This window comes from Sarcophilus harrisii, chromosome 3, assembly GCF_902635505.1.
Source record: "Sarcophilus harrisii chromosome 3, mSarHar1.11, whole genome shotgun sequence".
Lineage (NCBI taxonomy): Eukaryota > Metazoa > Chordata > Mammalia > Dasyuromorphia > Dasyuridae > Sarcophilus > Sarcophilus harrisii.
Genome location: NC_045428.1, coordinates 93,439,267 through 93,462,467, shown reverse-complemented (window position 1 = coordinate 93,462,467; position 23,201 = coordinate 93,439,267). Strand labels below are relative to the sequence as shown.

The window sequence follows — 23,201 nt, the reverse complement described above, 5'->3', positions numbered from 1 at the left end:
TTCCCCCCCACCCCCTCTCCCAGATGGCAGGATGACCAGTAGATATGAAATATATTAAAATATAAATTAGGTACACAATAAGTATACATGACCAAACCGTTATTTTGCTGTACAAAAAGAATCAGAATCTTAAATATTATACAATTAGCCTGTGAAGGAAATCAAAAATGCAGGTGGGCAAAAATATAGGTATTGGGAATTTAATGTAATAGTTTTTAGTCATCTCCCAGAGTTCTTTCGCTGGGTGTAGCTGGTTCAATTCATTACTGCTCCATTGGAACTGATTTGCTTCATCTCATTGCTGAGGATGGCCAGGTCCATTAGAATTGGTCATCATATAATATTGTTGTTGAAGTATATAATGATCTCCTGTCCCTGCTCATTTCACTCAGTATCAGTTCATGTAAGTCTCTCTAGGCCTTTCTGAAATCATCCTGTTGGTCATTCCTTACAGAACAATAATATCCCATAATATTCATATACCACAATTTATTTAGCCATTCTCCAATTAATGGGCATCCATTCAGTTTCCAGTTTCTGGCCACTACAAAGAGGGCTGCCACAAACATTTGTGCACATACAGATACCTTTCCCTTCTTTATGATCTCTTTGGGATATAAGCTCAATAGTAACACTGCTGGATCAAAGGGTATGCACAGTTTGATAACTGTTTGAGCATAATTCCAACTTTGTCTCCAGAACGGTTGGATGTATTTGCAATTCTACCAACAATGTATTAGTGCTGCTGTTTTCCCACATCCCCTCCAACATTCCGCATTATATTTCTTTCTCATTGTAGCCAGTCTGACAGGTATGTAGTGGTATCTCAGAGTTGTCTTAATTTGCATTTCTCTGATTAATAATGACTTGGAGCATCTTTTCATATGGCTAGAAATAATTTCAATTTCTTTGACTGAGAATTGTCTGTTCATATCTTTTGACCATTTATCAATTGGAGAATGGCTTGATTTCTTATAAATTAGAGTCAATTCTCTATATATTTTGGAAATGAGGCCTTTATCAGAACCTTTGACTGTAAAAATATTTTCCCAGTTTATTGCTTCCCTTCTAATGTTGTCTGCATTAGTTTTGTTTGTACAAAAACTTTTCAGTTTGGTAAAATCAAAATTTTCTATTTTGTGATCAGTAATGATCTCTAGTTCTTCTTTGGTCACAAATTCCTTCCTCTTCCACAGGTCTGAGAGGTAAACTATCCTGTGTTCCTCTAATTTATTTACAATCTCTTTCTTTATGCCTCGGTCATGAACCCATTTCGACCTTATCTTGGTGTATGGTGTTAAGTGTGAGTTGATGCCTAGTTTTTGCCATAGTAATTTCCAATTTTCCCAGCAATTTTTGTCAAAAAGTAAGTTCTTATCCCAAAAGCTGCGGTCTTTGTGTTTGTCAAACACTAGGTTGCTATAGTTATTGATTGTTTTGTCCTTTGAACCTAGCTTATTCCACTGATCAACTAATTTATTCCTTAGCCAATACCAAATGGTTGATAACTGCTGTGCTATAATATAATTTTAGATCTGGTACAGCTAAACTACTTTCCTTTGATTTTTTTCATTAATTTGTGGACAAACTTTTTAATTTAATATAATTCAAACTATACCTTTTTCATTCCTTAATTTACTCTAGTTATTCTCTGGTCATAAATTTCTTCTTTCTCCACAGATATGAGAGGAAGATTATTCATTGTTCTTCTAATTTGCATATAATGTCACTATTTCTAAATCATGAACCCATTTCAACCTTAACTTGGTATAGGGTGTTATATGTGGGTCAATGCCAAGTTTCTGCCATATTAATTTCCAATTTTCCAAACAATTTTTGTCAAGATGTGAATACTTATCTCTGAAGCTTAGGTCTTTGAGCTTATTAAACTTTAGATTACCATAGTCAATGGCTATTGTGGCTTGTGAACCTAACTTTTCCACTGATAGGCTAGCCTATTTCTTAGCCAATACCAAATGAATTTGATGACTGCTACTTTATAGTACAGTTTTAACTTTGGCACAGCTAGACCACTTTTGTTGTATTTTGTCATTAAATCTCTTGAAATTCTTGACCTTTTGTTTTTCAAGATGAACTTAGATATTATTTTCTTTAGATATGTAAAATAATTTCTTGGGAGTTTGATTGGTATGGCATTGAAGAAGTGGATTAATTAAATCTGTGTAGTACTGTCAGTTTTATATTGGCTCAATCTAGTCATGAGCACTTGATATTTTTTCCTATTGATTAGATCTGATTTTTATTTGTGTGGAAAGTGTTTTGTAATTATTTTCATATAGTTCTTGAGTTTGTCTTAAGAAGTAGACTCCAACATATTTTCTATTAGCTACAGATATTTTAAATGGAATTCTCTATGCATTGCTTGATGCTAGATTTTGTTGGTAGCATTTAGAAATGGTGATGATTTATGTGAATTTATGCTGTATCCATTAATTTTATGAAAGTTATGAATTGTTTCTAGTAATTTTTAGTTGTTTCTCTATGATTCTCTGAGTATATCCTCATATTGTCTGCAAAGAATGATAATTTGGTTTCCTCATTACCTACTGTAATTCCTTTAATTACTTTGTCTTCTCTTATTGCTAAAGCTAACATTTGTGATACATTCTTGAATAATAATGGTTACATTGGACAACCTTGTTTCACCTCTAACCTTACTGGGAATGTTCTAGTTTGTCCTCATTAAATATGATGCTTGCTGATACTTTTCAATAGACAGTACTGATTATTTTAAGAAAAACTCTATTTTTTCCTAAACTCTCTAGTATTTTAAAAGGAATGAGAGTTGGATTTTTTTCAAATGTTTTTTCCTGCAGCTATAGAGATGATCATATGATTTTTGATCATTTGTTTATTTATACTCAGTTATGCTAATAGGTTTCCCACTATTGAACCAGCCCTGAAATCCTGGTATAAATCCTTGGTCATGATGTATTATCATGAGGATAACTTGATGTAATCACTTTGCTAATATTTATTTAAGAGTTCTGCATTAATATTCAGGAAAATTGGTCTATAATTTGTTTTTTTTTTCTTTTTGGAAACTATATGGGTTAGGAAGCAGTATCATATCTATGTCATAAAAAGAATTTGGTAGCACTCCTTCTTTTGCTCCTTTCTTCTTTCCCTCTTAATAATGTGCATAGTATTGAAATTATTTGGTCTTTAAATGTTGGTGGAATTCACATGTAAAACATATGCCCCTAAAGATTTTTTTCTTAGGAACTTGATTAATAGCTTGTTCAATTTATTTTTCTCAAATGGGACTATTAAGTTATTTATTTCCTCTTCTGTACGTCTGGGCAATCTATATTTTTGCACGTATTTATCAATTTTAATTGGATTATCTGAATTATTGGCATACAGTCATTTAAATAGCTTCTAATTATTGCTCTAATTTTCTCTTCCTTTATGAAAAGTTCAACATTTTCAACTTTGCTATGAACAATTTGATTTTATTCTTTCCTTTTTTCTAAGAAATTAACTAAAGGTTTAAATATTTTGTTGTGTTTTTCATAAAACCAACTCTTAATTTTGTTTATTAGTTCAATACTTTTCTTACATTTAATTTAAATATATCTCCTTTTATTTGCAGAATTTCAAATTTGGTATTTAATTGCAGGTTTTTAATTTCTTCTTTTTCTACCTTTGTTAGTGCATACCCAATTCATTGATCTCTTTTTATATTTATGCAAGTAAACATCTAGAGATTTAAAACTTCCCCTAAGAAATGCTTTGACTGAATTCCATAAATTTTGTCATGTTGTCTCATTATTGTTATTCTCTAGGAAGAAATTATAGACTGTGTTCTTTCATGCACCCATTGTTTAGGATTAGGTTATTTAGTTCTCAATTAATTTTTGATTTGTTTTTCCTTGGTCTTTTATTACATGCAATTTTTATTGCATTATGATGTGAAAAATATGCATTTATTATTTTTGCTTTTCTGCATTTGATTTTGAGGTTTTTAAAACCTAATACATAGTAAATTTCTGTGAGGTTTCTATGTATCACTCAGAAAAAAAAAAGTATTTTCCTGTATCCATTTAATTTTCTCAAAATGTCTGTTATAACCAACTTTTCTAAAATTCTATTGACCATCTTAACTTCTTTCTTATTTATTTTGTGGCTTGATTTATCTAGGTCTGAGAATTTTTGAGATACAGCATTAGTATAGTTTTTCTGTCTAATTCTTTTTGCAGCTCTCTTAACTTCTCTTGGAATTTGGATGCTATACCATTTGGTGCATATATGTTTAGCATTGATATTACTTCATTATTTATGTTACTCTTTGGCAAAAAGGAGTTTTCTTCCTTATCTCTTTTAATTAGAACTATTTTTGTTTTTGCTTGATCTGAGATCAAGTTGTTGATCAGGTTATTTGTTTTTACTTCAGCTGAAATATAACAGATGCTGCTCCAGGCTTTTCCCTTTACTTTATATGTTTCACTCTGCTTTAAATGTCTTTCTTGTAAGCAACTTATTGTCGGATTCTAGCTTTTAATCCAGTCTAGTCCACTTCCATTTTATGGGAGAATTCATCCCATTTATATTAACAGTTAAAATTACTAACTCTGTATTTCCTTCCATCTTATTTCATTCAAATTATACTTTTCTCTTGGCTTTCCCCATTTCTCTCCTTCCCAGCATTTTGCTTCTGACCATCAACTCTTTCAAACATTCCTTCCCTTTTACAGCTCCATTCCACTTCCTTTTCCCTTTCTCCTTCTATTTCTGTTGTCCCTTCTATTAACCTCCCAGTATCATTAGGGAAAAGACTTTAAAGGAAAAATATTATCCAAAACTTACCACTGTCCAGACATGCTATAAATTTCTTTTGGAGGGACTGATTTTTCCTCTGTAGGTAATCTTCTGGGGTAGACTGCATAGCCATTTGTCTAGAGTTTGGTAGGGCTATTTCTATTTTTTCTTGGATGGAATGTATAATTTAGATTATTTCCCACTCTTATGATGCATGTCCACAAGAAAAGGGACTCTAAAATGAGAGAGATAGATATAAGGAGAGGAAAAGAAACAGTGAAATCAACCAATCAATTATTTAAAGGAAAGAGGGGAGGAAGGAGAGAGAAAGGATGAGATGGAGAGAGAGATGTATGTGTTTTATTTTTATGTGTTTCAGAGACAGAAAGAGAGAAATAAACAGAGATAGAAACTTACTGGAAATACAAAAACATCTGAGCTAAAAAGCAAAAGCAAAATATTTGCTTATTGTCAAAAATGAGCAACAAAGAATTAACCAATCTTCCCCTGTGGGACATTTTATTTTTAACAACTATACTAATAACATGCTAAGGGTTGATTTGGACAAAAAGATTTAGGGAATGTTCCTTGAATCCTAAAATCTTATCATCTGCAATTTGAGAATGATTATAACTAATATAAGAGACTAAGAATGTAGATTTCTTAATATTTAGCCAAACAATGCATTTACCTTAATTTAATATTTTACAATCATGTTCCATTCAACTTTATTTGCTTTTACTTGCATGCAAGAGTATCCTTATTGAGAAAAAAAATGAATGATGTTAAATTCTAACTAAACCTGATAAGTGCAATTTAGGTCATATGCATTTCCCAATGGTGTCTTAATCTTCTTTAGCCTCAGGATTTAGTAGAGTGTATTCTTACTAATTATGCTGGGATTTAGAGAGCTCCCTGAGGAGCTAGCCTTTTGTATATAATGTAGTCAGCTACAATGGGACCCTTCCTCACTCTAGTTGCTCATATCTGATTTTGACCTTAATTACTAAATAGGGTTCCTAAGTTTATATCAGAGTCTATATTACTACCATGCAAGGATGTATGAACATAGTTGTGTTATATTATTAAGCTTCAGACATGTACTAGTTGGGTGACCCTGGGCAAATTCCTTAACCCTATTTGCCTCCATTTCTTCCTCTGTAAAATGCACTGGAAAAGGAATGACAGACTACTTCAGTATGTGTGCCATGAAAAACCCAGATGGCCACACAAAGTGTAAGACATGACTTAAACAATTCAACAACTACTAATATTGAAATGTCTTTGGATGATAGACTCAAGTTCCCTGTTGCTTGACTTTCCCTTTTTATGGTTTCCTTATAACTGACATTAATTCATAGATACCAGAATTAACTAATTTGAAGATTATTTGACATCTATGCTCTCCTGCCATTAAACTAGAATATTTTAATTCAGCTAGATTAAAAGTACAACTTCAGGACTTCCAGCCAAAAAGACAGAGAGGAGGCACACATCTGCAAAAGCTCCACATTTTCTTTCAGAATTTATTTCATGACAAACCTCTGAATTAATGCTTGACTGAAAAAAAAAATAAAACACAAATAATTACCAAGAGAAGACATCCTTGAAATTCCCTAGGAGAGGTCTGTTTATGCCTGAGGGCAGGGACAGTTTTAGATGGGGTGCAGGCTGAGGGCAGGGAAAGTTTTATATGGGGCACAGCCTGAGGGCAGGCAGCTGTATCAAGAGCAAGGAAGGCGGTTCACAGTGGAGCAGACCAGAGCAAGGTGTGGTGTGATCTCAGCCTTCTCTGCAGGGAGAGCTTTACTACAATATTGGATACTTTGCCTTGGCAGCAAGCCAGTAGACAAGGAGAGAAGCTAAAAACATGGGGGTTAAGAATACAACTCCTAACAGTTACGGTCTCTGGGAAGCTGGCCACCCTTCCCCTCCCCCTGCCCCACAGTGTCTCAGCATGCTCTCACAGTCTCAGAGCACAGGCACAGCACAGCCATTCCTGTCCTGCTAGTGCCTCTCTGCTGCCCCCAGCAGTCTGTAGAGGAAGCTCAGTAGCACCACACAACCCCCTCTTCCCTATACCCCCCCCAAAAAAAAACAGAGTCCATTTAGGTTGTTTTTTTTCCTTTTTTCTTTGCTAGGTTGTCTTTGATTCTTCTCTGAAAAAATGAGCAAAAAATTTAAATGGAGCTTAACCATTGATAGCTTCTATACAGATAGAGAGCTGACTCTAAACCCTGAGGAGACTAAAAACAGACTGTCTCCAGGTGGATCCCCAAAGAAGGATATCATCTGGTCCTCAGCACAGATGAATCTCATAGAAGAAATTTAAAAAGACTCTCAAAAGAGAGCTAGAAGAAAAATGGGAAAAGGAAAGGGAGGCTTGGCAAGAGAGTCTAGAGAAGTCATCCCTCTCATTTAAAGCAGAGTGGCTAAAGAAATCAAATCCTTGAAAAATAGAATTAGTGAGTTGTAATCAGAAAATAGCTCTCTAAAAAATAAAATTGGCAAAATGGAAAAAAATTCCATAGAACAAAACAACTCACTTAAAAATTCAATTGGACAATTAAAAAAAGATATTTAAAAAGTGAGTGAAGAAAATACTTCATTGAAAATCAGAATTAAGCAAATGGAATTGAATGACTCAAGGAGATAACAAGAATCAGCTAAGCAAAACCAAAGAAATGAAACAATGAAAAAAAAGTTAAATACCTTCTTGGGAAAATAACAGACCTGGAAAATAGATCTAGGAGAGACAATCTGAGAATTATTGGACTCCCAGAAAAATATGATGAAAAAAAGAGCCTGGGCACTATTTTCAAGGAAATTTTCAAAGAGAACTGCCCAGAAGTCATAGAAACAGAGGGTAAAATATACATTGAAAGAATTCATGAATCACCTAATGAAACAGATCCTAAAATCAAAACACCAAGAAATATAGTGGCCAAATGCCAGAATTATCAGACCAAGGAAAAAATACTGCAAGCAGCTAGAAAAAACACATTCAAATATAAAGGAGGAACAATAAGGATTACCCAGGATTTAGCAGCATCCACATTAAAGCATTAAAAGACCTAGAATATGATATTCCAAAAGGCTAAGGAACTCGGTATGCAACCAAAAATAACTTAACCAACCAGAATGAGCACCTTTTTCCAGAGAAGAAGATGGACATTCAAAAAAATAAGCAAATTTCACCTATTTTATTCTGAAAAAAATAGAACTTAACAAAAAGTTTGATCTATAAATATAGAACTGAAGAGAAACCTAAAAAGGTAAAAAGAAATCTTGGGAACTATATTTCTGCTATAAAGATATATAAAGAATACATGTAAACCTTGTTCTAGAAACTAGAGGTGGAAAGGAAATTGTACCAGAAAAAGGGTAAAGTGGGGGTACCACATCTCACAAAGAGGCAAAGGAAACCTATTATATCTGAGAGGAAGAATGGAGGAGGGTGAATATAGTGGGATCTTACTGCTATCAGAATTGGCTTAAAGAGAAAAATTTAGACATATTTGTGATACTTCTCCCACCTCATTGAAAGGTGGGAAGGGAAAAGTGAAAAGGGAAGGGATAAGCTAAGTGGAAGGGAATATGAAAACTGTGAGGAAAAGGAGTAAGTTAGGGGGAGGAATATTAAATTGGAGTGAGGGATACTGAAAAGGGAAAGCTGTGAGAAGCAAGTGGTGCTCATAACTTTAATACTGGGAAGGGGAGCAAGGGGGAAGGAAGGGAAAAAAGCATAAACAGGGGTTAACAAGATGGCAAGTAATACACAATTGCTACTTTTAACCATAAATGTGAATGGGGTAAGCTCCCCCTAAAGAGGAAGCAGTTAGCAGGATGGATTAAAAGCCAGAATTCTAAAATATGTTGTTTACAGGAAACACACCTGAAGCAGGGAGATACATACAGAGAAAAGGTAAAAGGATCTACTATGCCTCAGGTGAAATAAAAAAAGCTAAGGGTAGCCATCCTGATCTCAGATCAAAAATTGATCTAATTAAAAGAGATAAGGAAGGGCACTATATCTTGCTAAAGGGTGGCATATATAATGAAGCAATATCAATATTAAACATATATGCACCAATTAGTGTAGCATCTAAATTCTTAAAAGAGAAATTAAGAGAGCTGCAAGAAGAAATAGAGAGCAAAATTATAATAGTGGGAGATCTCATACTTGCACTCTCAGATTTAGATAAATCAAACCACAAAATAAATAAGAAAGAAGTCAAAGAGGTAAATAGAATACTAGAAAAGTTAGATTGTTGGATTTTAAAAATTGAATGGAGATAAAGGAAATACTTTTTCTAGGTTATGGAACCTATTCAAAATGAAATATATTAGGAAAAGACCTCAAAATTTCCAGAAAGCAGAAATGTAAATGCTTTCTTTTCGATCTGATGCAATAAAAACTCAACAAAAAATTAGGGGAAATGACCAAAAGTAATTGGAAACTAAACAATCTTCTTAAAGAATGATTGGGTGAAGCAAAATTATAGATAAATTAATAATTTCACTAAATAATAAATGATGAGACATCATACCAAAAGTGGATGCAGCCAAAGGGTAATAAGAGGGAATTTTATATCCTTAGAGGCTTCGAATAAACAAGAAAGAAAAGATTAATGAATTGGGCTTGCAACTAAAAAAACTAAAAAAAAATTAAAACCCCAATCAAATACTAAATTGGAAATTTAAAAATTAAAGGAGAAATTAAAAAATATTGGGAAAAACTTTGAACAATTAATAAAATAAGGTTGGTTCTATGAAAAAAAAAAAATAGATTTTTGGTAAATCTGATTAGAAAAGGAGGAGGAAAATAAAATTAGTAGTCTTAAAATGAAAAGGGAGAACTTTCCACCAAGGAAGAGGAAATTAGAGAAATAATAAGGAGTTATTTTGCTCAACTTTATGCCAATAAATTTGATAACCTAAGTGAAATGGATGACTACCCAAAAAATATAAATTCCCAGAATAAAGAGGAGGAAGTAAATTGTTGAATAGTCCCTTTCAGAAAAAGAAATAGAAAAATTAAAAACCCAAAAAAATCCAGACCAGATGGTTTATAGTGAATTTTAAAAAATTTAAAGAAAATTCCCCAATGCTATATAAATTATTTGATAAAATAGGGAATGAAGGGAGTCCTAAAATTCCTTTATGACCGACATGGTATGATACCTTTAACCAGGAAGCTGAAAACAGAGAAAGAAAATTATAGACCAATCTCCCTAATATTGATGCTAAAATCTTAAATAAGATATTAGCAAAAAGACTGAAAATCATCCCAGATAATACACTATGATCAAGTAGGATTTTACCAGGAATGCAGGGCTGGTTCAATATTAGGAAAACTATCAATATAATTGGCCATGTTAATAACCAAATTAAAAAACCATTGATCATCTCAATAGATGCGAAAAGATTTGTAAAATCCAAACATCCACTCATTAAAACACTTGAGAATATAGGAAAAATGGACTTTTCCTTAAAAAAAGCAGCATCATTTAAACCATCAGTAAGCATCATATGTAATGGAGACAAACGCAACCATTCAATAAGTCTGGAGGAAACAAAAGGTTGTCCCTATCACCGTTACTATTTAATATTTATTAGAAACACTAACTATAGAATAAGAGCTGAGAAAAAGATTAAAGGAATAAGAATAGAATGAGGAAGCCAAATTATCACTCTTTGCCGATGACATGATGGTAGACTTAGGAACCCCAGAGATTCTTGCTAAAAGTTATTAGAAATAACCCCAACTTTAGCAAAGTTGCTGGTTATAAAATAAACCCCATAAGTCATCGATTCTTTATATATACTAACAAAATCCAACAGTGAGTTAAAAAAGAAATTCCATTTAAAGTAACTAGATAATATAAAAATATTTGGAATCTATCTGCCAAGGAAAATCAGAAAATTTATGAGCAAAAATTCAGACCACTTTTTCACACAAATTAAGTCTGATCTAAAATTGAAAATAAATGCCGGATTAGGGCAGAAATATAATAAAGATGACAATATTCCTAAACTAATCTATTTATTTAGGCTATACCAATTAGACCCCAAAAACTATTTTAATGACCTAGAAAAATAACCAAAAAGTTCATATGGAAAAACAAAAGGTCAAGAATTTCAAAGGGAATTAATGAAAAAAAATCAAATGAGGGGCTTAGCTTAAGATCTAAAATTATATTATAGAGCAGCAGTCAAAACATTTGGTATTGGCTAAGGAATAGTTGTTGATCAGGGTGAATAGATTAGTTCAAGGGACAAAACAGTCAACAAATAGCAACCCAACTTTGAAAACCCAAAGATCCCACTTTTGGGATAAGAACTTACTGTTTGATAAAATTGGGAAAATTGGAAACCAATATGGGGAAACAGGAGTCCTACAACGCCGACACCAAGATAAGGTCAAAATGGGTTCATGACCTAGGCATAAAGAAGAAATTATTAATAAATTAGAGGAAAGGATAGTTTACCCTCAGACCGTGGGGGAAGGTCTTTATGACCAAAGCAGAACTAGAGATCATTACGATCACAAAATAGAAAATTTCGATTATACCAAACTGAAAAGTTTTTGCAAACAAACAAGCAGACAAGATTAGAAGGGGAAGAATAAACTGGGAAAATATTTTTTACAGTCAAAGGTTCTGATAAAGGCCCATTTCCAAAATATATAAGAATTAACCTAATTTATAAAAAATCGCCATTCTCCAAGAAAAATGGTCAAAGGATATGAACAACAATTTCAGATGAAGAAATTGAAACATTTCTAGTCATATGAAAAGATGCTCCAAGTCATTATTAATCAGAGAAATGCAAATTAAGACAACTCTAAGATACCCCACACACCGCCGATTGGCTAAGATGACAGGAAAAATAACGATGATTTTGGAGGGGATGGAAAACTGGGACATTGATGCATTTTTGGGGAGTTGTGAACGGGTCCAACCATTTTGGAAGTTTGAACTATGCTCAAAAAGTTATCAAACTGTGCATACCTTTGATCCAGCAGGTTACACTGGGATTATATCCCAAAGAGATTATAAAGAAGGGAAAGGGACCCAGGCGGAATGTTTGTTAAAGCCCTTTTTCAGTTTCCAGCTAGCCACTGGCTGAAACTGGAAACTAATGGATGTCCATCAGTTGGAGAATGGCTGAAAAGGGATATATGAAAATTAGGAATATTACTGTTCTGTAAGAAAGACCAACAGGATGATTTCAGAAAGGCCTGGAGACTTACAGAACTGATGTGAGTGAAATGAGCAGGACCAGGAGATCATTATATACTTAAAAAATACTAGATGATGACCGTTCTGATGGACCAGGCCATCCTCAGCAACGAGATCAACCAAACATTTCTAATGGAGAAATGAACTGAAAAGTATGCCCAGAAAAATAACCTGGGAGGGATTAAAAAACCTTACATTAAATTCAATCCCTATATTTATGCACACAGGAATTTTTGATTTCCCTTCCAAGTAATTGTACAATAATTCAGAGTCTGATTCTTTTTGTCAGCAAAATAATGTTTTGGTCATGTATACTTTGTGTATCGTTATATTTTAATATATTTAACATCTATTCATCCTGCCATCTGGGGGGGGTGGGGGAAAAGGGAAAAATTGGAACAAGAGGTTTGGCAATTGTTAATGCTGTAAAGTTACCCATGTATAAATCCTGTAAATAAAAGGCTATTAAATAAAAAAAAATAAAAAAAATAAAATAAAATAAAATAGTCAGGAGCATATATTTAAAATCATCAGTAAGCATCATATTCAATGGGGAAAAACTGGATCCTTTCCCAGTAAGATCTAGAGTGAAGCAAGGTTGCCCACTATCACCATTATTATTCAAATATATTATTAGAAACACTAGCCTTGGCAATAAGGTGAAAAGAGATTAAAGGAATTAGGTAGGTAATGAGGAAACCAAACTATCACTCTTTGCAGAATATATGATGGTATAATTAGAGAATCCCAGAGATTCTACTAAAAAGCTATTAGAAATAATTCAGAACTTTAGCAAAGTTCCAGGATACAAAATAAATCCATATAAATCCTCAGCATTTATATACATCACCAACAAAATCCAATAGCAAGAGATACAAAGAGAAATTCCATTCAAAATATCAGTCAACAGCATAAAATATTTGGGAATGTAACTACCAAAAGAAAGTCAGAAATTATATAAAAGGAAAATTACAAAAAACTTTCCACACAAATAAAGTCAGACTTAAATAATTGGAAAAATATTAAGCGCTCTTGGATAAGCCGAGGAAATATAACAAAGATGTCAATACTCCCTAAACTAATCTATTTATTCAGTGCTATACCAATCAGACTTCCAAGAAAATATTTAATAATCTTGAAAAAATAACAATTAAATTCATATGGAATAATAAAAGGTGGAGAATCTCAAGGGAATTTATGAAAAAAAAAAATCAAATTAAACTGGCCTAGCTGAACCTGATCTAAAAGTATACTATAAAGCAGCAGTCACCAAAACCATTTGGTATTGGCTAAGAAATGGATTAGTTGATCAGTGGAATAGGTTAGGTTCACAACACAAAAAAGTCACCTATAACAATCTAGTGTTTGACAAACATCCTAATTTTTGGGATAAGAATTCATTATTTGACAAAAACTGATGGGATAACTGGAAATTAGTATGGCAGAAATTAGGCATGGACCCACACTTAACACCGTATACCAAGATAAGATCAAAATGGGTCCATGATTTAGGCATAAAGAACGAGATTAAAAATAAATTAGAGGAACATAGGATAGTTTATCTCTCAGATTTTTGAAGGAGGAAGAAATTTGTGACCAAAGATGAACTAGAGACCATTATTGATCACAAAATAGAAAATTTTGATTACATCAAATAAAAAGCCTTTATACAAACAAAACAAATGCAAACAAGATTAAAAGGGAAGCAATAAACTGGGAAAACATTTTCCCAGTTAAAGTTTCTGAAAAAGGCCTCATTTCCAAAATATATAGAGAATTGTCTCTAATTTATAAGAAACCAAGCCATTCTCCAATTGATAAATGGTGAAAGGATATGAACAGACACTTTTTAGATGATGAAATTGAAACTATCTCTAGCCATATGAAAAGACGTTCCAAGTCATTATTAATCAGAGAAATCTGAGAATCTACTACATACCTGTCAGATTGGCTAAGATGCCAGGAAAAAATAATGATGAGTGCTGGAGAGCATGCGGGAAAACTGGGATACTGATGCTGGTGGAGCTGTGAACGAATGCAACCATTCTGGAGAACAATCTGGAATTATGCCCCAAAAGTTATCAAACTTGCATACCCTTTGATCCATCAGTGCTACTACTGGGCTTATATCCCAAATAGATACTAAAGAAGGGAAAGGGACCTGTATGTGACAAAATGTTTGTGGCAGCCCTGTTTGTAGTGGCTAGAAACTGGAAAATGAATGGATGCCCATCAATTGGAGAATGGTTGGGTAAATTGTGGTATATGAATGCTTTGGAATATTATTGTTCTGTAAGAAATGACCAGCAGGATGAATACAGAGAAGCTTAGAGAGACTTACATGAACTGATGCTAAGTGAAATGAGCAGAACCAGGAAATCATTATATACTTCAACAACAATACTGTATGAGGATATATTCTGATGGAAGTGGATTTCTTCAACAAAGAGAAGATCTAACTCAGTTTCGATTGATCAATGATGGACAGAAGCAGCTACACCCAAAGAAAGAACACTGGTAAATGAATGTAAAATGTTTGCATTTTGGTTTTTCTTCCTGGGTTATTTTTACCTTCTGAATCCAAGTCTTCCTGTGCAACAAGTAAACTGTTTGTTCCTGCACACATATATTGTATCTAGGATATACTGTAACATATTTATCATGTATAGGACTCCTTGCCATCTGGGGGAGAGGATGGAGGGAGGGAGGGGAAAAGTCAGAACAGAAGTGAGTGCAAGGGATGATGTTGTAAAAAATTACCCAAGCATGGGTTCTGTCAACAAAAAGTTGTAATTATTAAAAAAAAAAAAAGTACAACTTCAACTCATGGACCCAGTCTCCTTTCTGATAAGCACAATAGTTCTGACCTGCTCTATTTGTCACATAGGTGTATTCACACACTCCTTCCCACTTTTAAGCCTGGAGGCCCCTTGCTCTACCTGCTCATCACATTGGTCCTAGACTTAATGTAAGCTATTGAGTTACTTTAACCCCAGTTGAGTTCAGAACTCACAAGCTTAATAGCTCCTCTGTTTTCAGTTCCCAGTGGAAGTAATTATAATTCAATACTATAATCACAGTCTCTGAATGTAAGGATTTCTTGAAAATTAAACTCAGCTAATTTTCACATTGAACTTCACAGGATTCATCTACCCTTCTCTGTCATAGCTGATACATTTGCTATGCCTCCCCACCCCCAAGCCTTGTAGAAGTTGATGATCTTTAAAAGTCATTGGAATCCTAAAATAGGGTTTGCTGTTCTGTATCAAACAACATTGGTATGAAAATTATCTTTTTTATTATTTCATTTCATAATGGTAACTCAAACTTAATTTCATTTTCTTGACTTGTGACTTTACATTAACCTATCTACCTAACACCACTGGAAAAGTAATGTCAAACTTGTGAATTTTGTATAATGGTGTCTGTTTCAGAGGAGACAAATGTATTGATTAATACTCTGGTGTATAGCATTCAATGGTAGTAGTAGTGGGTTACAGAAAATAATAACTGTGGTGCTCTCTGGAAGTATCCTGAGTAGTAATCCAAAGGTAATTGATACTTGACAACAGGTAATGCATACTATGGAGTATGAACCTTCCCAGATTTCTGGATAATTCCTCTGATATTAGTGATAGTTTGCTTGTTAATCCTGCATCTCTCTGAGATACCTTTTCCTCTTTGAAACTGAAGAAACTGTCTTATGCTCTATGGGAGATTGTGTTGTAAGTAAAAGTGAATTCTTTGGTGTCTATCTACTTTATCACTCACAGCCCAAATTGGCTTTTCTGTTTAGAAATAACACGCTTTTTCTAAGGACTGATTCCAAGTATCTCCGATCACAGCATGATTTTCCAAAGAAATATTTGTATTTTTATGATTCTTCATGAGCGAATGCCAGAAATATTAGATATTACAAAAATGATCCCATAGTATTTAAATAATAGAAATATATAATTCAAAGATGGGGAAAGCACAATTGGATTTCTTATTGGTAAGCATTATCATTGCTGAAAATAATCCCCACACTTTGAAGCCATCTACAATGCTTTACTTCCCTGACCAGACTGCAGAGTGCATTTATTGGGCACATTAGGTTTGTGTGTGTGTGTGTGTGTGTTTTAATACCTTGACTAGTTATGCAAATGTAGCATTTCAATCTTCCATTCCCATGAACTAAATTCACTCTTTGCATATTTTAACAAGTAATTTTTGTATAAATAAAAGTACAATTATGTCTTATGATAGAGACTGTTCCATATAGATTTATTTCTTATACATCAAGATGCTGATAGGTAAAGTCTCTGATGCAGTCTTTGTCTAAGAATAAGTATAATAGAAATGTATCAGATTTTTTTTCATCCAGCTGCTATAAGCAAATCACCCTTTTATCTCTTTCCCTTTCTTCATACCAAAAATTATTTTATCTAAATGTCTTTTTCTTCTACCTATTAGTATTAGCTTCTTCCCTCTCCTTTTTTTTTTTTTTTTTGAATTGCAGCATCTAAGACTTAGGAAAGGAGATGCTTGAGAAGCAAACTAGGTCAACTATCTCTTTTCAGATGGAGAAACTAAGTTTCAGAGAGACTAAATGAAGTGCAAAAGTCATACAACTTGTAGACAACAAAGCTATAAATCAAACATAGGTCCTCTCCAAATCTATCACACTTTTTATTATAACTTATAGCCTTCTATCTTGAATTTTCCCCCTAAAATACCTTCGTTTAAAAATTTATATAACACATTTATAGTTTGGGTCATAGTTTAATGTCATAGTGGTAGTAAGGTAGAATTCTCATAAAAGGATTTCTTAATTCTCCACTATTTGCCATCATATGCATATCTGAGATTGCTTTTCTTCAAGCAACCTTAATTTTGGCTTTTGATTTATTTGGTTTGGAAAACAAATATTTTCTCATGAAGTAATTTGCATATAAGTTAAAAAATAAGGTAACAATATACAGCATTGTCATTCTACTTTTTCAATATTAAACTAATCATTTTTATGTTTAGAACAAATTGCTTTTTCTTGACTTGCATACAGGTTTCTCAGTTGAGAAGCAAGATGATTTGGTACCTGCATATCTTTGAAGAATTGTGATATTTTGCTGTAATCTTAGTAAGCTTAGTGTAGTAAATGAAGCAGAAATAGGATGTCTTTTTGGTATTTACTTCCTTTCACCACAATCCAGTGACTATTGGCAATTTGGTTTCCACTTCCCTTGCCCCTTTAAAAACAAGCCTGGACTTCTGTCAATTCTCAATTCATTTTTGCTGAAACTTTTCTTGTGAAATCTTAAGTATTACCTTGTTGCCTTTCACCACAATCCAGTGACTATTGGCAATTTAGTTTCCACTTCCCTTGCCCCTTTAAAAACAAGCCTGGACTTCTGTCAATTCTCAATTCATTTTTGCTGAAACTTTTCTTGTGAAAACTTAAGTATTACCTTGTTGGTATGAAAAAAGCACATTTTTTGGTAACATTTTTTGGACATTCTTTGCCATGTGTTTCTTTATGATTTGAATAAAACCTGGTCTTTTCCAATCCAGTGGCCACTGCTGAATTGTCCAAATTTTTGGAATATTGAGTGCAGCACTTTAACAGCATCATCTCAGTTAACTCAGCTTGCTCAGCTAGAATTCTATCATCTCCACAAGCCTTACTGTTAGCCATGTTTCCTAGTGTCTACATGTTTTCATTCTATAGGATGTATGACTCTATATGAGTAACCACACTATCATAATTATTATTAATGTTAATATATTTCGTGCATAGTTTTTTTTAGTATACTCTTGCCACTTTTTCTTAATTTCTTCTATTTTTATCATCATTTGTGCATAAAATATTCCCTTGATATCTCTAATTTTCTACAATTAATTAAGTTTAATTAATTTTTCTTCTCATTGTATTGTTTCCTTTTTTCCTGAGGCAATTGGGGTTAGGTAATTGCCCAGGGTCACACAACTAGGAAGCCTTAAGTGTCTGAGGCCATATTTGAACTTAGGTCCTCCTGACTTCAGGGCTGGTGTTCTATCCATTGTGTCACTTAGCTGCCCCTTCCTTCTATTTATTTGTATTATTCATTTAAGAAAACATTATTCTGTTTCCTTTATATTAACTGGAATTCCATTCAACTGGATATGTTTTTCCTTTTTCCTTTCCCTTTGGATTTCTTTCCTCAACTGTTTGTAAAGTTTCATTAGATAGCCATTTTCCTTTCTTGCTTTGCCTTTTCTTTGGAATTTTGTTGTTGTTATCTTATATGACATCATAAATCTCTGCTTATAGTTCTTCAGACACTTTATCTACCAGATCTATTATTCCCTTATATCAATTCATCAGTTCCACTTCATATTTATAAGAGATGTCATTGTCTCATTGTCTGATAATGTTCCCTACTTTCCTCAATTTAAGCTGAATTTTGCAATAAGAAGTTCACAGCTTAAGCCACAGCCAGCTGTACTCTTACTTTAACTTAATGTATTAAGCAGGGGTGATTTAGGAATTTATAACATCATCTGTGTGCCATACAAATTATCAGCTTAAAAAACTCAAGCAATGGGAGGTAATTGTATCTAGCTCTCAGCTCATAATTGCCTGTGGATGTCTTAGCAAATGATTTTGCAGTCTTTATGAGCCTTGTGGGCTAGACATTCCCTATCCCTGGTATAGAGCTTTTCTGTCTTTGAATGAAAAATAAATAGTCAATCTAATTTCAGTATTGACCCTCTGACGATATCCATGTATAGAGTTGCCTTTTGGATTGTTGAAAAACAATGCTTGTTATAACCAGGAAATTTGGTCTCTACTTTGTTTTATTTTCTACTCCATATCAAAGCTTAATTTATTCCATTTATCTTTTGATTTCCTAATTTAACATTCCAATCTCTTGATTGATGTATGATATGATGAATGTGACATGTTATCTATTTATTTCTTCATTGATTCGATAATTTGCTTATGTATTTAGTTATTTATTGCTGTTTTTTTTTTCTTTTCTGAACATTGTAGATCTTCAGGGAACTGATTAACTTTGTCCTCTTTGATCTTAGTGGTTGATGCATATATCTATAGTACTGTGATGTTGAATAATTTGTTTTGAATTTGAAACATATCAATCTGTTATTTTTGTTAGGTTTTTCCCTTTTATTGACTATGAAAACTACTCTATTTCTTTTTTTTTTTTATTTTTTTATTTAATAGCCTTTTATTTACAGGATATATACATGGGTAACTTTACAGCATTAACAATTGCCAAACCTCTTGTTCCAATTTTTCACCTCTTACCCCCCCACCCCCTCCCCTAGATGGCAGGATGACCAGTAGATGTTAAATATATTAAAATATAAATTAGATACACAATAAGTATACCTGACCAAAACGTTATTTTGCTGTAGAAAAGAATCAGACTCTGAAATATTGTACAATTAGACTTGTGAAGGAAATCAAAAAGCAGGTGTGCATAAATATAGGGATTAGGAATTCAATGTAATGGTTTTAGTCATCTCCCAGAGTTCTTTTTCTGGGCATAGCTAGTTCAGTTCATTACTGCTCCATTAGAAATGATTTGGTTGATCTCGTTGCTGAGGATGGCCTGATCCATCAGAACTGGTCATCATATAGTATTGTTGTTGAAGTATATAATGATCTCCTGGTCCTGCTCATTTCACTCAGCATCAGTTCGTGTAAGTCTCTCCAGGCCTTTCTGAAATTATCCTGTTGGTCATTTCTTACAGAACAGTAATATTCCATAATTTTCATATACCACAATTTATTCAACCATTCTCCAACTGATGGACATCCATTCAGTTTCCAGTTTCTAGCCACTACAAAAAGGGCTGCCACAAACATTCGTGCATATACAGGTCCCTTTCCCTTCTTTATAATCTCTTTGGGATATAATCCAGTAGTAACACTGCTGGATCAAAGGGTATGCACAGTTTGATAACTTTTTGAGCATAGTTCCAAACTACTCTCCAAAATGGTTGGATTCGTTCACAACTCCACCAACAATGCATCAATGTCCCAGTTTTTCCGCATCTCCTCCAACAATCATCATTATTTTTTCCTGTCACCTTAGCCAATCTGACAGGTGTGTAGTGGTATCTTAGAGTTGTCTTAATTTGCATTTCTTTGATTAATAATGACTTTGAGCATCTTTTCATATGACTAGAAATTGTTTCAATTTCTTCATCTGAGAATTGTCTGTTCATATCCTTTGACCATTTTTCAATTGGAGAATGGCTTGATTTTTTATAAATTAGAGTTAATTCTCTATATATTTTGGAAATGAGGCCTTCATCAGAACCTTTGACTGTAAAAATATTTTCCCAGTTTATTGCTTCCCTTCTAATCTTGTCTGCATTAGTTTTGTTTGTACAAAAACTTTTCAGTTTGGTATAATCGAAATTTTCTATTTTGTGATCAGTAATGATCTCTAGTTCTGCTTTGGTCATAAAGACCTTCCCCTTCCACAGGTCTGAGAGGTAAACTATCCTGTATTCCTCTAATTTATTAATAATTTCATTCTTTATGCCTAGGTCATGAACCCATTTTGACCTTATCTTGGTGTACGGTGTTAAGTATGGATCAATGCCTAGTTTCTGCCATATTAGTTTCCAATTTTCCCAGCAATTTTTATCAAACAGTAAGTTTTTATCCCAAAATCTGGGATCTTTGGGTTTGTCAAAGACTAGGTTGCTATATTTGTTGACTGTTTTATCCCTTGAACCTAATCTATTCCACTGATCAACTAATCTATTCCTTAGCCAATACCAAATAGTTTTGGTAACTGCTGCTCTATAATATAATTTTAGATCTGGTACAGCTAAGCCACCATCATACTCTATTTCTTTTAATGGAGTCTTTCCCCCATGAGCATTTGTAGCTCTCATCTGAATTTGATGTATCTTTTATGCCCGTTTAAGTTCACTGATATCTAACATGTTGATTGATACTTATTATTTCAAACTCCTATTTAAACAACCAGCTTACCTTTACATAGAACATGCTTCCTAAGATCCTATGCCACAATGATCTTTATAACACTGGTCATTCCTTTCATCAACATACTTATCTACAGGTGAGCTTCCTTTTGGCTTGTCCAAGAAGGTTCCTTCTTTCTGGATCTACTTGTCATTTTTCTTATACACTTCCCCAGTAGCTCTTTGGACATTTTCCAATCTAAGGGCTTAAATTCTACCATTGTTATCTTTTATCATTTTAGTATTGTCTATGAGGTTTTCTTGGCAACAATACTGGTGTGGTATGCCATTTTCTTCTCCATTGGATCCCTTTTTGTCATAATTTGACAATGTGTGTTGTCCATCTGGTGGAAAATTGTAAGGTACAGCTAACAACTTTATCAAATTATTCAAGTCCCTTTATCACAATAAAGCAACGATTGAAGGGGGGCCTGATAATTATACCAAAATAAATAAAATAGTCACAACAAAACTCTCTGTCTCTCTTCTCTTTTTATCTCTTTGTATATGCATATGTAGATATATATTGAATAAATATCTGCATATGTATACAGACCTATACATATCTATTCATATCTTTTCCACTTAACACTGTCATACACTGGAGTAAAATTGGACCAACCATAAGAAATATTACCTGTATGTGGAGAAAATCAATGATGAAACCAATATTCTGAGAGGGGTATGCTAGTATAATCCAACTGCACTTACTGTTAATGTTTTCCCCCAGTTTTGTTTATGTTGTGTCCATTCTTTTTAACAGTTTTGTCATCTTTTATGAGTTGTTTTTAGCATTGAGTACTTGTAAAGAAAAAAGTTTGCATATCATTGCCCCTAAATCCTTCAAGACTAGTAGCATTTCAGATTTTCATCATTATTGAGTCTATTAAATGAGTTATGCTCATTGATGGACTTCTGGGACAAAACTTAAACTAAACTTTAGATTGACTAAGAAAATAGCTTTTTTATATAAAGCAATCATTTTTTTTTAACTTCTAGTGAGCTTTATTGGGGTGTGCCCTGGGGGTTAGGGGCAATACTCATTTTGGCCTGCTTCCTCTCCTCCTAATGCTGTTTCATGCTCAACCTCTCCACTAGCCCAGGGTTGGCCTGCACATGGCACAAGGTGGTCAGGTGCTTCATCAACTTCACCTCCTCGCACAGGTAGTGGCTTTCCAGAAAATCGCAAGGTTGGGGATCTCTTTGGTTTCAGTTCAGGGCTTGCAGCTTCAGGAGGGCCTGGTTGAGACCCTTCTCCAGGTTTGGGGCAGCCTCCATGGGGAAAAAACTGCAGTCCCACTCATCTAGGGCAGGTTTTTGTACAGCCTTCAGGAGGATCTGGCCCCCATGATGGTTCTGGAGCTTCTTGAGGTGCTTGGCGCCCTCCAGTTTGACTTTCAACAATTTTCGGGAAAAGTGTGACACTATGCAGGGAGACATTGTCCTGGTCTAAATAGAACCCCAAGGACAGGTAGGAGTAGGAAGTCTGCAGGTAGAAGGTGGCCCGGCATCTAAGCGCAGCCTCGTCCTTGGAGAAGTTTTGGCAGATCTGGGAGCTAGAGCTCATGGTAGCAACCAAGAAGGGAGGAGGAGGCTGGTCCACAAGGCTGCTGGTCGCAGGGATTGGCGGGCTGCAGGAAGACAAAGTCAAAATTCTGTTGAAGTAACAATGAGAGCCAGAGAAGAGCTGCCTCTTCAATATTTTTCTTGTTCATCCCAATTATAATACTTATACTCCTCTTTATAGTTCACCTATGAGCATATGTTCATCAAATCTCCAACCATGCCATTGATATTGCAGGCTAGTTATTTCAAAAAAAGATTTATTGATAAGTAATTTACTTAAGTATATCATAATCTTTTATATGTGTTTCTGCTGAATGATGCAAAAGAACTCACATAACAATTTCTTTTCCATCTCATTGAATTGATGGATTGAGTCTAAGTAAATTTTCCAACTTGACTACTTAAGCCTATGATAGTACTTTCTAGGATGTAAGATTACATATTCTAGGTCCACAAGTATTGCTAATTTGATATTGTTAAAAGTTAAAATAAAATAACTCATTTTAAACTAAAACTCAGATTAAATTTAATCATTCTTTATGTATTCATTATTTTATACAAGTAATCCTGATAAAATTTTTAAAGAAAATAGACACGAGTACTTTACAATGGAGCAGAGTGAAA

General features: G+C 33.8%; 1 pseudogene; it reads right to left on the bottom strand.

Annotated features, from left to right (window-relative positions):
* Positions 1-22,076: 22,076 nt before the first annotated feature.
* Positions 22,077-22,578, bottom strand: LOC100914383 (annotated as a pseudogene).
* Positions 22,579-23,201: the final 623 nt, after the last annotated feature.